Genomic DNA, 23,075 nt, shown 5'->3' with positions numbered 1-23,075 from the left:
CTCCTGGAGGTTATGTTACCGTAGGGAGTCAGACTGAAACTTACCAGGCAAGTCAAATAATTAAATAACTACAAGTCGCGCAAGTGTTACAAAGGAAACAAACAAGCTTATGGAGAGGAGGATGAGGGGTGGGGAAGGGGGAAGTTTTGTGCTTACCAGTGAGGGTCAGGGAAGAATTAAGAGCTCCCGGGAGGGAGAGAACTTGCAAACCCTTGGGGAGGATGTGGTTCACACCTCAACTAGGAGCAGCCGCAGGTGACTGGTGGCTGCCATATGGGCTGAGCAGAACAATGAGACAGAATCGGCTCCGAGATGATAAACGTTGAAGATGAGTCAGAGGTTCATGGGGGTTCAGTACACTATTCTCTCTGCTTTTGAAATATTTTAAAGTTTCCATTAATAATAAAAGAAAAACAAAAGCCTTCAAAAGCACCCCTGGTTGACAGTTTCCTACTTGCCGTTTGCTTGGTTACACTCAAACCAATCAGTAACAGAGCCTAAAACCATCAAGATAAATTTTTAAAATAACACTAAGATGGGGGCACCTAGGTGGCTCAGTCCGTTGACTGTCTGACTCTCGATTTCAGCTCAGGTCATGATCTCTTGATCCGGGAGATCCAGCCCCATGTCAGGCTCTGTGCTGACAGTGTGGAGCCTGCTTGGGATTCTCTCTCCTCCAACACTCCCCCCCACCCCACCGGCCCCACTCTCTGCCCTTACCCTGCTAGTGTGGTGTGCATGCATGCACGCTGGCTCTCTCTTTCAGAATAAATAAATAAACATTAAAAAAACCCAAAATCCTAAGATACAACTTAGCATCTTAATCAGCCACCAAGACACTAAAGTAGCCCCCTACCAAAGTCTAAATAACAGCAACAATCTGAAGGTTTATTACAAAGAGGCAAGTGTGTTCCAATGAAGAGTCAACATGATAGGCCATTAGGGCTCTAGAGAAAAAGAATCTAAAAATACTAGAACATTCCCTGCCACTCTGGTTCTTCTAAATGAAAAGCCAACCATTTAATTATGTTAGGAGCCAGCACATCAGTTAAAGCCCCAAGAAGTTTCCCTTTCTCGCTCCTTTTAAACCAGTATGAATAAAACATAACAAAAATTATATTCACTTTTAATTGTTTGACTTTTATTTTTTACATGTCCCTATTCTGTCACAATGGACTAAAAATATCAGGTGCATGACTTTTAGCCCTGCCAATCCCCTTTTCAGTAATACACAAGAAATTAAATATGCGTTAACCAGACCTCAGCAAAGAGCCAGCACAGGCTCCCCAGAAAGATCCCATAAGTTTACACACCGACATACCCTGGGTGTGTGTGTATCTTTATGAGGTCCCTAAATTCTGTTTCAGCAGCACATGGCCAAAAAAACCCACAAACAATAAATCCAAATGGAAGGCAGGGCTCACTGGCATACTTTTCTTGGTGGCTATTTCCAAACCTTTCTGTATTTCTGTTACTCTGTTGCTGTATGGGAAGCAGTCTTCTCCCACCCTAAAGAAAACAAGCTTTTGAAAAAGCAAAGAATCATGAGGGCAACCCTGCTCTCGGAAATGAATTTACCGTGATGAAAAGTTCGCTTACAGTAGATTCATAATTTTTTTTTTCCTAATCGGCTGACGAGAGTATCCACATTCCAATACAGAACAAATCTCAGCTACTTAGATTTTGAAGGAAGCTATCAATTCCATCCTAGGCAATGTATTCTGCAGGAACAAAGGTATCAGAAACAAAATAATAAATGTACAAGGACTTTTGCAGTCTTGTTTGGGGCAAACCCAAAAAACTGGAAATAAGACTTTTTGCCCATCAGCAGATAATGGTTGAATACATTAAGGCATATTTATACCACGGAATATTACACAGCTATTAAAATGAATGTGCGCTATATGTATTGTCCCAGAAGGGTTTACAATTTAAAATGAACAAATAAAAAACCCAGCAGTACTAGCTGTAGAGTAAAATAACGTCTTTACAAATTCTCTAAAAGCTTTGTGATCTTGGTTTAGGTAATTATATGACATCAAAGACAGAAGCAACAACCACAAAAAAAAAAAATAGATAAACTGGCAGACTAGGTCAAAACTGAAAATGTTAATGCTGCAAACAATGCTATCAAGAAAGGGAGAGAAACCCACCAAATGGGAGATGAGATTTGCAAATTACATCTCTCATGAGGGTCTTCTATCTGCAAGAATTTTTACAACTCAATAGTAAAGACAAATAACCCATTTTAAAAATGGACAAAATATATTGCTCCAAAAAAAGACACACTTCTTCAAAAAAAGATTCAGGGGCACCCGGGTGGCTCAGTTGGTTAAGTGTCTGACTTCGGCTCAGGTCATGATCTCACGGTTCCTGAGTTCAAGCCACGCATCGGGCTCTGGGCTGACAGTGTAGAGCCTGCTTGGGATTCTTTCTCTACCTTCCTCTCTCTGCCCCCCTCCACTTGTGTTTTCTTTCTCTCTCTCAAAAATGAGTAATTCTGTAAAAAAAAAAAAAAAAAAGAGAGAGAGAGAGATGAATGTGGCCAATAAGCACATGAAAAGAGGCTCAACATCATTAGCCATGAGGGAAATGAGAATGAAAACCACAGTGAAATACCAATGCCCTCCACTAGGACAGCTGTAAATCCCTAAGACGTTAGGAAGCATGAGCAAGGACGTAGTGAAACCAGAGACCTGATACATCCGTGCTGATAAGCAAAGGGATACAACTGCTTTGGAAACATGTCTGGCAAGCCCTTGGCGTGTTAGACAGAGAGTTACCATAGGACCCAAAGATTTCGCTCCTCGGATACACCCAAGAGAAATGAAAACATATGTCCACACAGCATTATTCATAATAACCAAAAAGTCTAAACAACCCAAATAGACATCAATTGATGAATGCACAAAGACACCATGGTCCGTCCATACAACAGAATATTACTCAACAATCAACAGGAAGGAAGCGATGCCACGTGCTGCAACATCGATGAACCTTGAAAACATTATGCTAAGTGAAAGAAGCCAGTCACAAGCAACCACACACAAATCTACAGAGGCAGGAAGTAGATTTGTGGTTGCCTAGTGCTGGGGGGAGGGGCTGGAAGGGACGGGAGGTTTGGTTTCTTTTAGAGGGGATGAAAATGTTCTAAAATCAGATTGTGACAATGGTTACAGAAGCCTGTAAGACTACTAAGAAACACTGAATTGTATCTCTCTCTCTCTCTCTCTCTCCCCCCCCCGCTCCTCCCCCCAGTTTGTGCTCTCTCCCTCTCTCTCTCTCTCTCAAATAAAAATTAAATAAAAAATTTAAAAAAGGTTCACTTTTTAAAAAATTCTCTAACTAGCAAACCTAAAAATGGAAAATGAGGACCAGGTACTTGGATTTTAATTATGTGAATTTTTTACCATCCACTTAAATAAGCCACTGTGGTCTTGAATATTCAAAATCATGCTTGTGAAATATATTTCATGATGGTATAATATTACAAAACTAAAGCAGAGTACAAAACGATATATATTTATAACTTAACAAAATAAGACTTTATAAAGAAAAGGCTGGAACTAACAATGATCCTCTAGCCTAGATGGTGGAATTGTGAGCAATTTAAACACTGGGCTTTAGAATTTTCTTTATCTAGGAAACCTGGGTGGGGCTCAGTGGGTTAGGGGTCCGACTCTTGGTTTTGGCTCAGGTCATGACATCGCAGCTTCCTGGGATGGAGCCCTGTGTCGGGCTCTGCGCTGACAGCGTGGAGCCTGCTTGGGGTTCTCTGTCTCCCTCTCTCTCTGCCCCTCCCCCACTCATGCTGTCTCTCCATCTCTCTCAAAATAAATAAATGCAAAAAAAAAAAAACATAGAATTTTCTTTTTCTAAGTTTTCTCTAATAAGCATGCATCACTTCTTTCTTTCTTTCTTTCTTTCTTTCTTTCTTTCTTTCTTTCTTCCTTCCTTCCTTCCTTCCTTCCTTCCTTCCTTCCTTCCTCCCTCCCTCCCTCCCTCTCTCTCTTTCTTTCTTTCTTTCTTTATTTTTTTGCAGGCTCCATGCTCAACATTGGCCTTGGACTCACAACCCGGAGACCAGGAGTTGCATGGTCTACAGACTGAGCCGGCCAGGAGCCCCGAGCATGCGCACACTTCTTTAATCATAAAAATAACGACTTGATTTTTCAGATGAACCACATGCATGAGGAAGTCAAGCACGCCACTGCAACGTATATAACTACAGTTTATTAACGCCCTATATTAACGGATATCTCTTTTTGTTTTTCCTGGTAAAAAGTCCCATACATCTCAAACTGTTTCACCTAGATAATACCGCGTAACAGGATACTCCAAAACTCAGCGGCTTAAAACAACCCCCATCTTATTTGGCTCACAATTTTACAAGGGTCCAGAATCTGAGTAGGGCTCAGGCATGAAGTGTTTCCATACAGTCTGAGCTATTCAAGACGACCCGCTCTTACCTCTGAGTCCCCGGGGTGTCTGTCAGCTGGACTGGGTCTTTCCTTTTCCACCAGGTCCCTTCTCCTAGTCCAGCTCAAGCCTCTTTGACTTGGTGGCAGGTTGTTAAGAGGGCCAAACAGAAGCTGCAAGGCTTCTAAAGGCCTGTGTCCTGAAGTCACAAGGCACCACGTTCATCACATTCTGTTGGTCAAAGTGAGGGCCAGCCCAGATTCCAGGGGAGGAGAAAATCTCTTGAGCATAAAAGAATCAGAGGAACAGTTGGTGAACCCATCTGCAGACAATGTGCAGGCAGGCCCAGAGGAAAACAATTCCAAAAGAATGAGCCCTTGGCTATTGAGATAGATACTTTTTTTTTTTTTTTTTAATATTCATTTATTTTTGAGAGAGAGAGTGTGAGTTGGGAGAGGCAGAGAGAGAGGGAGACACAGAATCTGAAGCAGGCTCCAGGTTCCGAGCTGTCAGCACAGAGCCCGATGCGGGGCTGGAACTCACAAATGTCATGAGATCATGACCTGAGCTGAAGTCAGACACTTGACCGACTGAGCCACCCAGGCGCTGAGATAGATACTTAATAGAAACACTTTGTGTTTGGTAAAAGGTTGTGGCTCTGTGGGCTCTATTTTCCACTGTCTTATAAAGTAAGAGATTCACTCGCCTGAAAAAAATGTTGGCCCTTTCATTTAATAAAAATCAAATGATTCTGTGTGCTAAAACATTACTATTTTTTAAAAGTCACGGCAAAAAAAGGGAGAACCTTAATTTCAGAAATTAATATTATTTTGCAATAGCAGGGATATCCAGTAAAAAGTCTAGGCTTTGCAGGCCATATGGTCTCTGTCACAGCGAGTCAATTCTGTTTGACTAGCACAGAAGGAGCTATAGGCAATATGCAAACAAATGAATATGGCTGTGATCCAATAAAACGTTTATGGACACTGAAATCTGAATTTTATATAATTTTCACAAGTAATGATATATTTTTCTTTAAAAAAATTTTTTAACCACTCTTTTGCATGTATGCAAAACCCAGTCTTAGCTCAAGGGCCATGTAAAAACAGGCCGTGGGCCAGACTGGACCCATAGGCCACAGTCAGCTAATCCCTGTGTGCTACAGTTAATTCAAAAGATACCATACAAATGCCAAAAGGTGAAATACTCCACTGAGCACCTTATACAAACATCCACATATATTTCCTGTATAAAATACTCAACCTTGGTGGGGTGCCTGGGTGGTTCAGTCGGTTGAGTGTCCAACTTCCGTTCAGGTCATGATCTCTCAGTTTGCGGGTTCAAGCCACCCGTCGGGCTCTGTGCTGATGGCTCGGAGCCTGGGGCCTGCTTCCGATTCTGCGTCTCCCTTTCTCTCTGTCCCTTCCCCGCTCATGCTCTGTCTCTGTCTCTCTGTCTCTTAAGTATAAATAGAATATTAAAAAAAATAAACACAGATGTTACTACAGGGCCTCTAAAATACTAGGAGGATCTGTTCTCACATTAAACCTGCCTAATTTGTGAATTCCTCCGGACTTGGATACAGCTCCTAGAGTCTCTATTCAGGGACAGGTAACTACAAGCTGACGTTAGCTGGGGTTCACCTTGAACGCTGACCCTTGTTTGGAACGCCTGGGATTCTCACCAGGCGTCTGAAGAGACACAGATGGTCCTATAATCTTTAAATATGCATCATATGCGTCTGAAAATTCTGGCATTAACCCAGGGCATGGACAATGTGCAATCACCCACCATGTTACCTGCAGGCCTGTTTTCACACAAGACTGATCTTCTGGACCCTTCTGCGTTTTGCCCTATGAGAGGCCATCTCTCTCTGATGCACGTGCGCGCACACACACACACACACACACACGCACAAAGGCAAAAGCTAATTTTACGTTACAGCACAGTACAAATGACAATGAGGAAACTTTATATCCGATCAAGTCAATAAACCCTCAGCCACTAACAAGGGGAGCCCTGAGATGACACATTGCTCCTTATGATCTCAACTCTTCAAAGTTATGCTTACTACCGCAGCTTCAGGCCTGCCCTTTAACATCTTAATAGGATTCACATTTTACAGGTCTCCTTCAGTGCCTACGCTTTGCCATCACACTTTGCGTCACCAGAGAGACTCGGTCCACAGAACCTACTGATCCTCCTGAGTTTTCTAAACACCAAGCAGGGACAAGAACCCAGGACCTGAGTCGGAGGTGGATTTGCTCCTGACCCTTTAGAGTGGCAGCTTGGCCAAGTCACTTTCTCACTCACAGCTGTTTTCTCGTCTGTCAAATGTGAATAATAACACATGCCCCCTCTCCTCTCGAGTGTTGTGGAAAGGTCAAGTGAATGACAACGGCACAACTGCTTTGTAAACATTAAACTGAAGTTACTTTCTTTTATCAGACACTTTCCTCTCAAGCATTAACAGCTATCTTTTGCTCAGTTCTTCAGGGTCTGATAAAGAAGTCTAAATATGGGCACCTTGATGGGCTCCTTCCATAGAGCATGTGATACTTGATCTTGGGGTCGTGAGTTCAATCAGGCCCCATGTTAGGTATAGGGCTTACTGAAAAATAAATAAAATAAGATTAGAAAAAAGCAAAGCAAAGAAAGGAAGAGAAGAGGAGAGAAACGAAAAGAAAAAAGAAAAGACAAGACAAAGAAGTAGTCTAGGGACACCTGGGTGGCTTGGTCAGTTAAGTGTCCAACTCTTGATTCTGGCTCAGATCATAATCTCACAGTTCTTGGGATTAAACCCTGTGCAGGGCTCTATCCTAATAGTACGGAGCCTGCTTGGGATTCTCTCTCTTCCTCCCTCTCACTCTCTGCCCCTCCCCTGCTCCCTCACTCTCTCTCTCTCAGAATAAACAAACATTAAAAAACAAAAAAGAAATCTAAACATTTAGCCTATGTTTTGTTTTGTTGTATTTATTTTGATTTTTTAAAATATTTGTTAATGTTTATTTATTTTTGAGAGAGACAGAGACAGAATGTGAATGGGTTGGGGCAGAGAGAGAGGGAGGCACAGAATCCGAAGCGGGCTCCAGGCTCCGAGCCGTCAGCACAGAGTCCGACGCGGGGCTTAAACTCACGAGCTGTGAGATCATGACCTGAGCCAAAGTCGGCTGCTCAACCGACTGAGCCACCCAGGTGCCCCTGTTTTATTTTTAATCACGGCTTCCTCTTTCAAGACTGAACAGTCTTATTTCATTTTAATTTCTCCTCATGGTTTAGTATCTCTTTTCTGACAACAATATGAAACTAGAAATTAGTTACAAGAAAAAAACTCGAAAAAACAATAGTAGAAAAAAACCTAGAAAAAACAATGCCACTAAACAACTAATGAGTCAACCAAAAAAATCCATGACAAAATAAAAAAACACCTGGAGAAAAATGGAAATGGAAACACAATATTTCAAAATCTTTGGGATTGCCGCAAAAGCGATTCTAAGAGGAAGGTTTGTAACAATACAGGTCTACCTCAAGAAACAAGATTAATCTCAAATAAACAATCTAACCTTATACCTAAACGAACTAGAAAAAGAAGAACAGGGGTGCCTGGGTGGCTCAGTCGGTTGAGCGTCTGACTTCAGCTCAGGTCACGATCTCACAGTTCGTTGAGTTCGAGCCCCGCATCGGCCTCTGGGCTGATGGCTCAGAGCCTGGAGCCTGCTTCCGATTCTGTGTCTCCCTCTCTCTCTGCCCCTCCCCCATTCATGCTTGTCTCTCTCTGTCTCAAAAATAAATAAACATTAAAAAAAAAAAAAAAAGAAAAAGAAGAACAAAGCCCAAAATTAGTATAAAGAAGGAAATAATAAATATTAGAGAAGAAAGAAATGAAGTAGAAACTAACAACAACAACAAAAAAAAAACTAATTGAAGAGATCAATGAGATAAAGAGCTGGTTCTTTGAAAAGATAAACAAAACTGACAAACCTTTAGCCAGATTCATCAAGAAAATGGGAGAACTCACTTAAAATCAGAAATGAAAGAGAAGTTACAACTGAGACCACAGATATACAAAGGATTAGGAGACTACTGCAAAAAATTATACACCAAATTGGACAATCTAGAAGAAATGGATAAATTCCTAGAAACATACAATCTTCCAAGACTAAACCAGGAAAAAAATAGAAAATCTGAACAGCTCAATTACTAGTATAAATTTTTTTTTAATGTTTATTCATTATTAAAAGACAGAGAGACACAGAGCGTGAGCAGGGGAGGGGTAGAAAGAGGCAGGAGACACAGAATCTGAAGGAGGCTCCAGGCTCTGAGCTGTCAGCACAGAGCCCAACACGGGGCTCAAACTCACTAACTGCAAGATCATGACCTGAGCCCAAGTCGGTCACCCAACCGACTGAGCCACCCAGGTGCCCCAATCAATTACTAGTATAAAATTGAATGAGCAATCAAAAAACTCCCAACAAATAAAACTCCAAGACCAGATGCCTTCACTGGTGAATTCTACCAAACATTTAAATAGTTACCTATCCCGGGGCACCTGGGTGGCTCAGTCAGTTGAGTGTCTGGCTTCAGCTCAGGTCATGATCTTATGGTTTGTGAGTTCAGGCCCTGGGTCAGGCTCTGTGCTGACAGCTCAGAGCTTGGAGCCTGTTTCGGATTCTGTGTCAACCTCTCTCTCTGTTCCTCCCCCGCATGTGCTCTGTCTCTCTCTCTCTCAAAAATAAACATTAAAGGGGCGCCTGGGTGGCTCGGTCGGTTAAGCGTCCGACTTCGGCTCAGGTCATGATCTCACGGTCCGTGAGTTCAAGCCCCACGTCGGGCTCTGTGCTGACAGCTCAGAGCCTGGAGCCTGTTTCGGATTCTGTGTCTCCCTCTCTCTCTGCCCCTCCCCTGTTCATGCTCTGTCTCTCTCTGTCTCAAAAATAAATAAACGTTAAAAAAAAAATTAAAAAAATAAATAAATAAAAAATAAACATTAAAAAAATTTTTTTAAAGAGTTACCTATCCTTCTCAAACTATTCCCAAAAAATAAAGAGAAAACAATGTTTCCAAATTCATTCTATGCGGCCAGCATTACCCTGATACCAAAACCAACCAAGACACTACAAAATAGGAAAATTACAGGTCAATATCCTTAATGAACATAGATGCAAAAATCCTTAACAAAATATTAGCAAACCGAATTCAACAATACATTAAAAAGATCACTCACCATGATCAAGTAAAATTTATTCCAGGTATGCAAGGATAGTTCAATATTCATAAATCACTGTGATACACCACATTAACAAAATGAATGATAAAAATCACATGATCATCTCAATAGATGCAGAAAAAACATTTGACGAAATTCAACAATCACTCATGATAAAAACTCCCAATAAAGTGGGTACAGAGGATAGAGGAATCATATCTTGATACAATAAAGGCTATATATGAGAAACCCAGAGCTAACGCTATACTCAGTGGTAAAAAGCTGAAAGCTTTTCCTCTAAGATCAAGAACAACACAAGGATGTAATGTCCACTCTTGCCACTTTATTCAACACAATACTAGAAGTCCTGGCCACGGCAATCAAGACAAGAAAAAGAAATTAAAAAAACATCCAAAATGGTAAGGAAGAAGTAAAACACTTGTTATTTGAAGATGCAATAGTACCATATAGAAAACCTAAAAACTCCACCAAAAAACTACTAGAAATAATAAATAAATTCAGTAAGTTGCAAAATACAAAATTAATATATAGAGATCTGTTGCATCCCTAGACACTAATAATGAACTAGCAGAAAGAGAAATCCAGAAAACAATCCCACTAGCAGTTTTATATGAAAGAATAAAATACCCAGAAACAGATTCAACCAAGGAAGTGAAAGATCTGTACCCTGAAAACTAGAAGACACTGATGAAAGAAACTGACGATGCCACAAATAAATGGAAAGATATACAATGCTCATAAATGGGAAGAATCAGTATTTTTTAAATGTCCATATTACCCAAAGCAGTCTACAGACTGCAACCCCTATCAAAATACCGAAGGCATTTTTCACAGAATTGGGACAAACAACCCTACAATTTGTATCAAACCACAAAAGACCCCATATAGCCAAGCAATCTTGAGAAACAAGAACAAAACTGGAGGTGTCACAGCCCCACATTTCAAACTATACTATCATAAGCTACAGTGATCAAAACAGTATGGTACTGGCACAAAAATAAATACATAAATCAAGAGAAAAGGACTGAGAGCCCAGAAATGAACCCATGCTTGTATGGTTAATTAATCTACAACAAAGGAGGGAAGAATACAGATTGAGAAAAACGCTCTCTTTTATGGGAAAACTGGAGAGCCACACACAATAGAATGGAATTGGATAACTATCTGATACCAAACATAAAAATAAACTCAAAATGAATTAAAGACCTAAACGTCAGACCTGAAACCATAAAGCTCCGAGAAGAAAACACGGGCAGTAATCTCTTGCATGTTAGTCTTTTTTTTTTTCTCTTGCACATTGGTCTTAACAATATTTTTTTGGATCTATCTCCTCGAATAAGGTCAACAAAAGCAAAAATAATATATTGGGACTACATCAACATAAAAGGCTTTTGCACAGTCAAGGAAACAAAAAGGCAACATATGGAATGGGAGAATACGCTTGTAAATAATATATCCAATAAAGTGTTAATATCCAAAATACATAAATAACTCCTACAACTCAACACCCCCCCAAAAAAAAAATCTGATTAAAAAATGGGCAGAGGACCTGAATAGACTTTTTCCAAAGGAGACATACAGATGGCCACAGACAGACACATGAAAAGATGCTCAACATCACTAGTCATCAGGGAGATGCAAATAAAAACCACAAAGAGATATCATCTCATACCAGTTAGAACGGCCATCATCAAAAATGCAATAAATAAGAAATGCCGGCATGGATGCAGAGAGAAGGGAACCCCTGAGCAACTGCTGGTGGAAAAGTAATTTGGTGCAGCCTCTTTGGAAAACAGTATGGGCATTCCTCAAAAATTAAAAATAGAATTACTATACGATCTCGTAATTTCTCTCTGGGTATTTACCCAAAGAAAATGAAAACACAAATTCAAAAAGATATATTCAGGGGCTCCTGGGTGGCCCAGTTGGTTAAGCGTCCGACTTCAGCTCAGGCCACGATCTCATGGTTCGTGAGTTCGAGTCCCACGTCGGGCTCTGGGCTGACAGCTCAGAGCCTGGATCCTGCTTCGGATTCTGTGTCTCCCTCTCTTTCTGCCCTTCCCCCATTCACGCTCTGTCTCTCTGTGTCTCTCAAAAATGAATAAACGTTAAAAAAAATTATAAAAAAGAAAAGATATATTCACCTTTATGCTTATTACAGCATTATTTACAATAGCCAACAAAAGGAAGCAATGTAAGTGTCCACAGACAGATAAACTGATAAAGATGTGGTGTATGTATATCCAATGGTATATAAGCCAGTCATAAACAAAGAATGAAATCTTTTGTGACAGAATGAAATTTTGTGACCACATGGATGGACCTTGATGGCATTACACGAAGCGAAATAAGTCAGACGGAGACAGGCAAATACTGTATGATTTCACTTGTATGTGGGATCTAAAAAACAAACCACGTGGGGCGCCTGGGTGGCGCAGTCGGTGGGGCGTCCGACTTCAGCCAGGTCACGATCTCACAGTCCATGAGTTTGAGCCCCGCGTCAGGCTCTGGGCTGATGGCTCGGAGCCTGGAGCCTGTTTCCGATTCTGTGTCTCCCTCTCTCTCTGCCCCTCCCCCGTTCATGCTCTGTCTCTGTCTGTCCCATAAATAAATAAAAAAACGTTGAAAAAAAAATTTAAAAAAAAAATAAAAAATAAAAAATAAAAAACAAACCACGTGAACAAACAAACAAAACCAGAAACAGACTCAAATCCAGAGAACAATCTGATCGCGACCAGAGAGAAGGAGGGGATGGGGATGGGCAAACAGGAAAAGGGGATTAAGAGGTACACTCCCAGGGCACCTGGGTGGCTCAGTCGGTTAAGCGTCCGACTTCGGCTGAGGTCATGATCTCACGGTCCGTGAGTTCGAGCCCCACGTCGGGCTCTGGGCTGACAGCTCAGAGCCTGGAGCCTGTTTCAGATTCTGAGTCTCCCTCTCTCTCTGCCCCTCCCCTGTTCATACTCTGTCTCTCTCTGTCTCAAAAATAAACAAACGTTTAAAAAAAAAAAAAAAAAAGAGGTACACTCCCCTAGTTATAAAATAAATAAGTCATGAGGATGAAAAGTACAGCACAAAGGACCTAGTCAATAATATCGTCATAACACTGTATGGTGACAGATGGTAAGTACATTCACTGTGGTGACCACGGTGTAACGTCTAGAACTGTCAAATCACTATGGTATGCACCTGAAACTAACATGACATTGGATGTCACGTATACTTCAACTGAAAGTTAAACTTTGTTTTTCTTTAAGTGTAGGATCTTGAAATATTTTCTTTATCCCTGTGCTGGAACTGCCCAGCACTTCCTGGCTGTCATTGGCTACAACAGGTAGCAGCACATCAGCCCCAAACCCCACTAGAAATAGTCTGAATCATCCTATCCTAAAATACCAACAAGAAGTTTGGAGCCCAGTATTCTTTACGTTTAACACGGACTCTTTTTGTTCTAGATGCATTCCCTTACATTTTCCAATGTAACTCCCCTACTATGGGAGTTTTAGGAGTATGCTAACTCCCGACTCCTGTGGTTTCGGATGCGCGGCCAACCATCTTTCAGTTTATTTTCTCCACTGGTTTGCTGTTTTACTATCCATGAATGCTTACGATAAAAATGTACATTTAGGGGCACCTGGGTGGTTCAGTCGGTTGAACGTCCAACTGTCGATTTCAGTCCAACTGTCGATTTCAGTTGATTTCAGGTCATGATCCCCGCCAGGGTCGTGGGATCCAGCCCCACACATCACGCTCCTTGCAGAGTGTGGAGCCTGCTTAAGATCCACTCTCTCTCACGGTGCCTGGGTGGCTCAATCGGTTAAGCATCTGATTCGATTCTGGCTCGGGTCACGATCTCACGATTTGTGGGATCGAGCCCTGCGTCGGGCTCCTTGCTGATAGCGTGGAGCCTGCTTGGGATTCTCTGTCTCTGCCCCTCCCCCACTAACATGCCCACTCTTTCAAAATAAATACATAAACATTAAAAAAAAAAAAAAAGATTCTGTCTCCCACCCCACCCCCCACGCCCCTCTCCCCTGCTCACACATACTCTCTCTCTCTCTCTCAAAAAAAAAAAAAAGTAAACTTAGCCAATCTCAAAGATACTACTAATTGGGGCTTTTTAAATGAAAAACCAGGGGCGCCTGGGTGGCTCAGTCGGTTAAGCGTCCGACTTCGGCTCAGGTCATGGTCTCACGGTCTGTGAGTTTGAGCCCCGCGTCGGGCTCTGTGCTGACAGCTCAGAGCCTGGAGCCTGTTTCTGATTCTGTGTCTCCCTCTCTCTCTGCCCCTCCCCTGTTCATGCTCTGTCTCTGTCTCAAAAATAAATAAACGTTAAAAAAAAAAATTAAATGAAAAACCAGCATCAAAATCTATGGTATCAACAGCCCATCAGCAACAAATATCCTTTGCCCCATTCTTTGATTTTTCTCCTAGCCAGTCCAAAGGAAACTGTCAAAAAACCTTTTAAAGCATCTCTCTCTGTGCCCTCCCAAAAAAGCTTACATGCAATGTGTTTCACCAGTATTCCTTGAACTGTACTTGTGTGTGTCATTATACTCTTTTACGTACATCTCATATTCACAATAAAAAATTATACCCAATGGCTCTCCTTGTCCTCTTACAGATATTTTCCACCTCAAAACAAAACCCCGTCTTAACAAAACATAATTTATGTTTATCAGAAAACCTGAAGCTCCCTCCCAATATACAGCATCAGCTCAAGCGCCCTGGTATGAAAAAGATCCTTGGTCTACAGGGCACCACAGTCTCCTGATGCGTCACCCTTGCAAGCAGAGCCACCTGCTAGAAACTGTCATGATGCCGCACGCATATGGCAGGGTGACCATTTGTGAAGTGCCACTGGGTTCTCTGAAGACTTCTGGGAAAATGCCCAGTCCGTTACTGCTGCTCCCTAGCATTTTGCTGCCCTGCCAAACCATTTCGAGTTGTACGCGGGTGTGTCTTTCCAGCATTTCTTAACGCCCATCCTGCTCACGGCCGCCCCGCTTCGGCTCCCCATGCACAGCTGCTTCTCTTCTTGCATCGTCAGCTATTCTCGGCAAGTGTCCAGCCTCGCAAAACAGCGGGTCAGTGAGGATTATTTTCATGCTTGCGGGACAGACGCAAAGAGAGAAACCTCATTCCTGGTGACAATCTTGTCATTCAAGGTCAACTATGGCAAAGAGGCCATGTATCTATTTGTAAGAATTCTAAGGTTTACATTTGCCAAAGGATTTTGATTCTCAGAATGGTTCCGCTTTGGGGCGTGTGGGTGGCTCAGTCAGTGGAGCACCCAACTCTTGGTGTCCACTCAGGTCATGACCTCACAGTTCGCAGGTTCGAATTTTGCACTGGGCTCCATGATGAAAGTGTGGAGCCTGCTTGAGATTCTCTGTCTCCCTTTCTCTCTGCCCCTTCCTCACGCGTGCGCACGTTCTCTCTCTCTCTCTCAAAATAAATAATAAGCTTAAAAAAAAAGAAACCTTTAAAACAACGGTTCTGCTTTGAGTGCTTAAAATTATGGAATGAAATTATAATGTATAACCATATAGCATGAGAGCTTCTACGCATATAATTTTTAAGAGGAGTTTATTAACAAAGTACATGTGCATACTCTTCAACTGATTTTGGTTTTCTCTTTTAACCCAGTGTTTTTGGTATCTACTATAAGGTCTAGTACTTACTGCTAAATAGGCAGAGTGGGATAGGACCTAAGAATTGAAGTCTTTATGTCTCTGAACCCTACTTATCAACTGTAATAAATTTCAGACCAAAAGTGAGTCATTAAGAAGAAAATTCTCCTCGGCGTGCCTGGGTGGCTCAGTCGGCTAAGCATCCGACTTCAGCTCAGGTCACGATTTCACTGTTCGTGAGTTCGAGCCCCGCGTCAGGCTCTGTGCTGACAGCTCAGAGCCTGAAGCCTGCTTCAGATTCTGTGTCTCCCTCTCTCTCTGCCTTCCTCTGCTCAAGCTCTCTGTGTGTGTGTCTCTCTCTCTCTTTAAAATATATAATAAACATTAAAAAAATTAAAAAAAAAAAAAAGAATGAAACTTCTCCTCGAGAAATTTTGGTCACGACACAGAATCAAAGTCTCAGGATTTAAAAAGCTACAAGCTGGGGCGCCTGGGTGGCGCAGTCGGTTAAGCGTCCGACTTCAGCCAGGTCACGATCTCGCGGTCCGTGAGTTCGAGCCCCGCGTTGGGCTCTGGGCTGATGGCTCAGAGCCTGGAGCCTGTTTCCGATTCTGTGTCTCCCTCTCTTTCTGCCCCTCCCCTGTTCATGCTCTGTCTCTCTCTGTCCCAAAAATAAATAAACGTTGAAAAAATAAAATAAATTAAATTAAATAAATAAATAAATAAATAGCTACAAGCTGCCTAATCCTATCACCCACCTGGGGACTGGTGCCTCTAGACAACAGCAGGACTTGGGGCCAGTCCCTGTCAACTCCAGTCACACACGCTGGTAACCGAGCCATACTTCGTTATCAACCGTGTTCTTGGTCCTTCAATACCAAGAGAGTAAGTAACGATACTGACTTTTTATATATGAGCGTAAACAAATTCACGGGTGCGGTATCCCTTTCGTTCTTGAGTGAGGGGGAGGGGCTGGACTTGTAGCTGCCGTGTCAGGAATGCTGCCCAAACCCAACTCTGCCCATGGGAGTGTGCTCTGATTGTGAATGTTTATCCGTCTTGTCTGCCACTGTGGAAAAAAGACTTTGAAACGTGCTGACCCAGCACATACTCGGATAATTTCAGGAACAGGAAACTCATTATTCCCAAAGGCCGCTGACTGCATCCTTAAACAACTGGAACTTCTAGAGAGTGGTTCTTATCTACTGAAGGAAACCTAATCTCCCAAATGCTTCCACATACTACATCTGACTTGAATCTCACAAATGAATTGGGGGAGAGGACTCTGAACCTCTGGGTTTCTTTCAGAGATCTGAAAAGTGATATCAGCAGGGGTCAAACAGACTAGTTTCTCCCTGTCTGTCCTTCTATATTAAGGAGTCCCTTCTACATTTATTTATATTGTATTTATTTATATTATGTCCCTTCTATATTAAGGAGTTAATCAATAATTGAAGAAAGGAAGCCCTTCTTTCTGTTTTATTTATTTTTTTCCTTGAGAGAGAGGGAGCAGCGGCAGAGAGAGAAAGGGAGAGAGAGAGAGAATCTCTTTTTTTTTTTTTTATGTTCATTTATTTTTGAGAGAGAAGTGCATATGAGCAGGGGAGGGACAGAGAGAAGAGGACAGAGGATCCGAAGTGGGGTCTGCCCCGACAGCAGCGAGCCCGATGTGGGGCTCGAACTCACTAACCACGAGATCGTGATCGGAGTCGAACACTCAACCGACTGAGCCACCCAGGCGCTCCGGGAAAGAGACAATCTCCATCTCAGGACCGTGAGATCACGACCTGAACCAAAATGAAAAATCAGACACTTAGCCGACTGGGCCACCAAGACGCCCCTCTTCTTTCTGTTTTAATCCACGAACAAAAGAGAGTGTGGTCACAAGTAGCCTAGTGACATTTCGATTTTAAATTTTCAGATAAATACAGCTCACATTTTATTAGAGATGAACGAGGGGTCCACGAAAACGGAAAGAATTAGAAGCGCCGAAAAGAAGACCGTTTCCTGAACGCGTCAGAAGAGCAGTGTGAGTGGAAAATTTTGAAACCGTGGACACAAAAGAGTTGAAATACAGTATCCGTAGAGAACGGCACTCTGTAGAGACTTAAAACGAAGGATCCCCTCTAAGCGGCCTGCACACGGTCTCGGGCACCAGGCACAGAGCGAAGAACCACCTGTCACGATGACGAATGTCTTCAGTAGTAGTGACAGCACCCGGGGGGGGGGGGGGGGGACCTGCAGGTCACCAAAAACACGAAGTGCTTCGCTCGCCAAAGGTGAAGCTCTCCTATCCCCACGAAGCTCCTCGCATATAAGCCGACCCAGATGAGACAGAGACGCACGTTTCTCTGCAAACAACAAAGAAGGAAGACGGGGCTTCCGATTGGAAATGGAAACAGCGCATCGAAGTGCCACCTTGGAACACGAGAGCCACCCGAACGAGCACAACCCCCTGAAAACGGACTTTGTGGCCACAGACACCCTGCGGCGTCTTCACTGGCTGCCTCGAGCCTTTCTTGAGCTACACGCTCACGTCAGAGAAGACAGATCACTCTTCGGGCATCAGTGAGTAAGGCCAGGACTGGCTCACCACTCATTCAAATACTTGAGCCCTGGAGAAAGAAGGAAGGAAGGAAGGAAGGGAGGGAGGGAGGGAGGGAGGGAGGGAGGGAGGGAGGGAAGGAAGGAAGGAAGGAAGGAAGGAAGGAAGGAAGGAAGAAAGAAAGAAGGAAAGAAGCAAAGAAGGAAGGAAGGAAGGAAGGAAGGAAGGAAGGAAGGAAGGAAGGAAAGAAAGAAAGAAAGAAAGAAAGAAAGAAAGAAAGAAAGAAAGAAAGAAAGAAAGAAAGAAAGAAAAGGAAGGAAGAAAGGAAAGAAACAAACAAACAAACAAAGAAACAAACAAAGAAAGAAGGAAGGAAGGAAGGAAGGAAGGAAAGAAATAAAGGAAGGAAGGAAGAAAAAAAAGGCCATAATTCCTTATCCCAAGAAAATATTTTATTCAATTAAGTATCTCTTGAAACTTGCACCGGTCTTGACCTTACTAGCATTAGATCGACAACAGCAACAGAATTATGCCGGTAATAATAAACAGAAGTAACAGCGACAGGCACTGTTCTTGGGGGTTTTTATGTAGATTAACTCATTTAATCCTCAAAACTACCTTCCTGGAATAGAGGGACAACCCTGTGAGGTGGGTACTGGTCCTACCCACCTCGTACAAAAGAGGAAACTGAGGCACAGAGAGGTGAACTTGTCCAAGGTCATAGAGCTGGCAACTGGTGGCACCCTGTCAGTCTCGCTCCTAAGTCAGAACTCAGGCACTAAACCGGACCACCCGGCCCAAGTCTGCAAGAAAGCATCAGGTCACGTTTAAATCGCTAGGGCTCCCCAAACCGGAAATCTTTAACATTATTTACTCTCTCTCTCTCTCTCTCTTTTTTTTTTAAGTTTTATTTATTTAAGTAATTTCTACACCCAACATGGGGCTCACACGACCCTGAGATCAAGAGTTGCATGCTCTTCTGACTGTGCCAGCCAGCAGCCCCAAGATTATTTACTATCGTCACGTGTTTTCCATCAGTTGAATATTTTAAATAAAATTTTGAAAGATTTTTGTTTCTCCCTTTATGGAAGACAGTGACACAAAACTGAAGTCACTTCTCCTTCAAGGGAATTTTTCTTCCAAGGGCACAACTACGGAAAAAGGGGAGAAAACCTAACATTTACTGAATGTGCCATGACTACTAATTCTGCCAGATGCTTTTATTTTATTTTTTGTAATTTTTTTAAAGTTTATTTTTAATGTTTGTTTATTTTTGAGAGAGAGACAGAGAGACAGAGAGAGAGAGAGACAGAGAGAGACAGAGAGAACAGGGGAGGGGCAGAGAGAGAGGGAGACACAGAATCCCAAGCAGGTTACAGGCTCCAAGCTGTCAGCACAGAGCCCCACGTGGGGCTCGAACCCACGAACTGCGAGATCATGACCTGAGCCGAAGTCAGACACTCAACCGACTGAGCCACTCAGGCGCCCCCAGATGCTTTCATATTCCTTATCTCCTTTTGTCCTCATAACAACATGGCAAGAAATACCAAACCCATTTTACAGATGACAAGACTGAGCTTGAAAGGATAAATAACTTGTCCAAGACAAATGAAGTGTTCGAATCTGAAACAGCTCCAGTCCAATGCCAACCAAAAAATGTAACCCAGGCATCCAATGCAAAGAAGAGAGCAGTGGGGCATAAACTGGCCGTGGGGCATGGGAGCAAACATTTCTACCAGCCCCCTTGTCCTGGCACTTGGTCCACATTGAAGGATGAAAATGTCCTCATCCTCAAGCAAATGTCACTCATGCGGTCCCCACAGAACGCCCTGAGGGAGGCTGAAGAGGTGGGATCCCCATTTTGCAAACAAGAAAATGAGGGGCACCTGGCTGGTTCAGTGGGTGGAGCCCTGTGACTTCTGATCTGGGTGGGGGGTGGGGGTTCGAGCCCCACGTTGGGAGCAGAGATTACTTAAAAATAAAACCTTAAACACACACACACCAAAGAAAATGGAATGGTTTGGGGAAAGCCTGCAGAGATACTGGGGACTCAAACAACAGTGTTATGTGTCTGTGCCGAATGGCAGCAACGGAGCCCAGGCCGTGACGCTCCATTTTACTCTGGTCGCCTCAGGATGGCGGCTGTGACCAGCTGAGCTCAGAGCTCCTCCCCAGCCACCTCTCCTGCAGCCCGGCTCCATCGGACTCGTGCCTTCCCTTGTCCTTGTCATCTGACCTCCTGAAAACCTGCACCGTCTCCCAGGGCCTTATAGGTAATAAACCTTGAGTGCCTTTCCAGATACCAAACTTTTTTCTTCACTTCTAGATACGAAAAACCCCAGAGTTATTCTTTTTCTTTTTAATTTTTTTTTTTTTTTTTTTAGCATTCATTTATTTTTGGGAGACAGAGAGAGACAGAGTGCAAGTAGGTGAGGAACAGAGAGACAGGGAGACACAGAATCGGAAGCAGGCTCCAGGCTCTGAGCTGTCAGCACGGAGCCCGACGCGGGGCTCGAACTCACAAACTACGAGATCGTGACCTGAGACGAAGTCGGACGCTTAACCGACAGAGCCACCCAGGCGCCCCCGCCCCAGATTTATTTGTATTCTCTTGTTCCTTCTCCTCCTCTCAGGATTATTGATTTCCGTTGTGGTATTGTGTCTTTCTTTACATACAGATCGGATCGTCGTACGAGACGAGTGGGAGGTTCCCCCCAGGTTTCATAAAACTTGTCACTGAGTTTTTAAACTTCGACTCCCTACTTCTCATCATAAAACCTATGCCCTTAAATGTCATTTGTGTAAAGCAGAGAGACCGTGACACTTAAAACTGGCCATTATTTATGTATGCCCTCCCTGCGTCCACAAACGATGACGCGGCTCACCTGTTCCTGCCACATTTGGGTGTCGTTTCCAATGGTTCCAGGTGGAAGCTCCGGCCAGCTGGGGACCCGGCGCTCAGCAGATATCTGACTGACAGGGCTTCAGCCCCTGACTCTCAAGAACACACTTCAGGGCGGCACAACTTCTCAGAAACCTTCCTTCGTAACGTTTCCAACGACTAGTGAGCGGGAAGAGTTGCGAGAGCAGCTTAGGACTAGAGTCAAGGAACCTGCGTTTCCTGTCATGGGGGTCTGGACCATGTGGCACTGCACAGTCAGTGTCCCAGCCAACAGAAAAGAGTCCCAAATCTATACCAGAGGGTCTGAGGAAAAGCATGGGGTGGAAGATGCTTCTAAAGAAACACATCATGGAAGCTGTCTTCTATCCTAAGGGTAGAGTCTTCTATCCTAAGGGTAGAAGCTTAGAGTGTTCTATCCTAAGGGTAGCTCTTTATTATCTCTTATCCTAAACACTGTCGTCCCTGCTCTATGGCTCAGGGTCTGGGGGCTCTGAGTACTACTGAGGAATGCTTCTGAGACACACCCAGGTCCTGCCTGTGACCTTCCCCTAGACAGAGGGGGCCCTTGATTATGAAGGCAGATTCTCCTTTTACCCAATACAACACGGCCTTCGCGAACTCCATTCCGAGGTACTAATTCTGCAGCATGTGAATCCTCTTTCAGTCGACGATGCAGAAAATGCATCCGTTAGGCGCTCAATAATGACCTCAATTCATCACCAAGCCAGACCGGAAAAATTGATTCTTGCATTATTTATTCAAGCCTTGTCTTGGTATAAAGCCAGATTAGGAAAAGGCCATACACCTGGGCTAAGTCATCCTGAGTCCCCAGCCCCGGGTCACATTTTCGCCCATGGCCTTCACCGAATTCCACAACAATTCATTTTGTTGTCTAATGCCCTCTATCAGCAAACTTCCCTCAGAACCGGGCGGTGAAAATGAAACCAGTGTTTGTCCTGGTAGGAGACAAGGGTAGTTCTGTCACAGCTTTGTCGTGGCTACTAAAGAAGCCAAGTTCAAATGTCAAGGTCCTTAACCAGGACTGTGCACAATGTTATGGTAAATATATATTTCCCTCTCCTTCTTTACAATTTGATTTTTTTTTTTTTTACCTTGTTTGGTGTTTATTTTATCTATGCCTTCCTTGTTAAGTCTCGAGGACTTTTGGAGAGTAGACAGGTTATAAAGATTTCACCTTCACCACTAAAAACAGAGTGATTCTGTATTGCATCTTGATTCACTTAGAAGGCTACTTCTCAGGAAATGAGACTCTGCTTCGGAGTATTCTTCACATTTCAGTAATATCTAGACGAAGCATGTGTCTGGGATGAAAAGGACAGAAAAAGAAAAAGAAAGAGGATTTCAAGGCCATATGCTTGGGAAGCAAAAGAACAGAGCAGAGAGATTTGAGAAGGAAATTAGTCTTTAGGAAGTCAGGTATCAACAGGTTTCCGCTAGCTCGTCTGGGTAGCGGTGGGTCATGTATACACGACCCGGAGACGAACTGACACAGAGCAGCCCAGTGCTGGCCAGGGAGACGTGATTCTAGTCCCATCTGAAGACGATCTCTTTCTCAATGCCTGTTTTCTCATGAATAAGATGAAGGAAGTGGGGGGGTGGGGGGTGGGGATCACAAGTAGCATCTGGTTCTAAGCAGATTTTATGATTTTTTTAGAAACAGAATCTAAGAAATGAAGAGAACCTGATGAAAAGGTGCAAATCCGGAGTCACTCCATCACATACATACTGCGTGGAGAATCTCCTAAGGGATGTGTACGCGGCGGGGGGGGGGGGGGGGGGGGGGGTGGGAGCAGTAAGCAAGACGATCTGCTGGGTTTGGGGAGAAACTCTCAGAATGTCCATTTATGGTTATTTTTTAATCTTCTTTTAAAAACATTTTTTTTAATGATTACTTTTGAGAGAGACAGAGTGCGAGCGGGGGAGGGATAGAGAGAGAGAGGGAGACACAGAATCTGAAGCAGGTTGCAGGCTCTGAGCTGTCAGCACGGAGCCCGACATGGGGCTCGGACTCACGGACCTCGAGGTCATAAACTGAGCCAAAGTCAGGTACTTAACCAACTGGGTAACCCAGGTGCCTCTATTTTTTATCTTTGATGGAAAAGAAATGCCTCTTACATCAACACCGGCACCCTCGTTTGGATTCACATGTAATATGGTCCCCATCATCTGCGCACTTTATTTATGGTAGGATGTCATCGATGTGGTAGAAAAAAACACAACTGGGGTGCCTGGGTGGCTCAGTCCGGTAAGCATCCAACTCTTGGTTTTGGTTCAGGTCATGATCTCGCGGTTTGTGAGTTTGAACCCCGCACCGGACTCCATGCTGAC

General features: G+C 43.4%; 1 protein-coding gene across 3 annotated transcripts in view; it reads right to left on the bottom strand.

Moving 5' to 3' along the window:
* The window catches only part of PIP4K2A (phosphatidylinositol-5-phosphate 4-kinase type 2 alpha), a 196,327-nt gene that overhangs the window by 148,727 nt on the left and 24,525 nt on the right, over positions 1–23,075 (bottom strand). Inside the window, exon 1 of one of the 3 annotated variants that reach the window (XM_086714768.1) lies at positions 4,470–4,787. The exons of the other annotated variants lie outside the window; for them this stretch is intronic. The gene's annotated coding sequence lies outside the window, so the exon portion shown is untranslated. Of the gene's footprint in view, positions 1–4,469; positions 4,788–23,075 lie in introns of those variants that run through there. 3 annotated transcript variants of the gene reach the window in all.

This window comes from Puma concolor, chromosome B4 (genome assembly GCF_028749965.1).
Source record: "Puma concolor isolate L17-30 chromosome B4, mPumCon1.1.hap2, whole genome shotgun sequence".
Taxonomy (NCBI): Eukaryota; Metazoa; Chordata; class Mammalia; order Carnivora; family Felidae; genus Puma; species Puma concolor.
The sequence above is the reverse complement of the archived record's forward strand: the minus strand, read 5'-3'. Positions and strand labels throughout refer to the sequence as shown.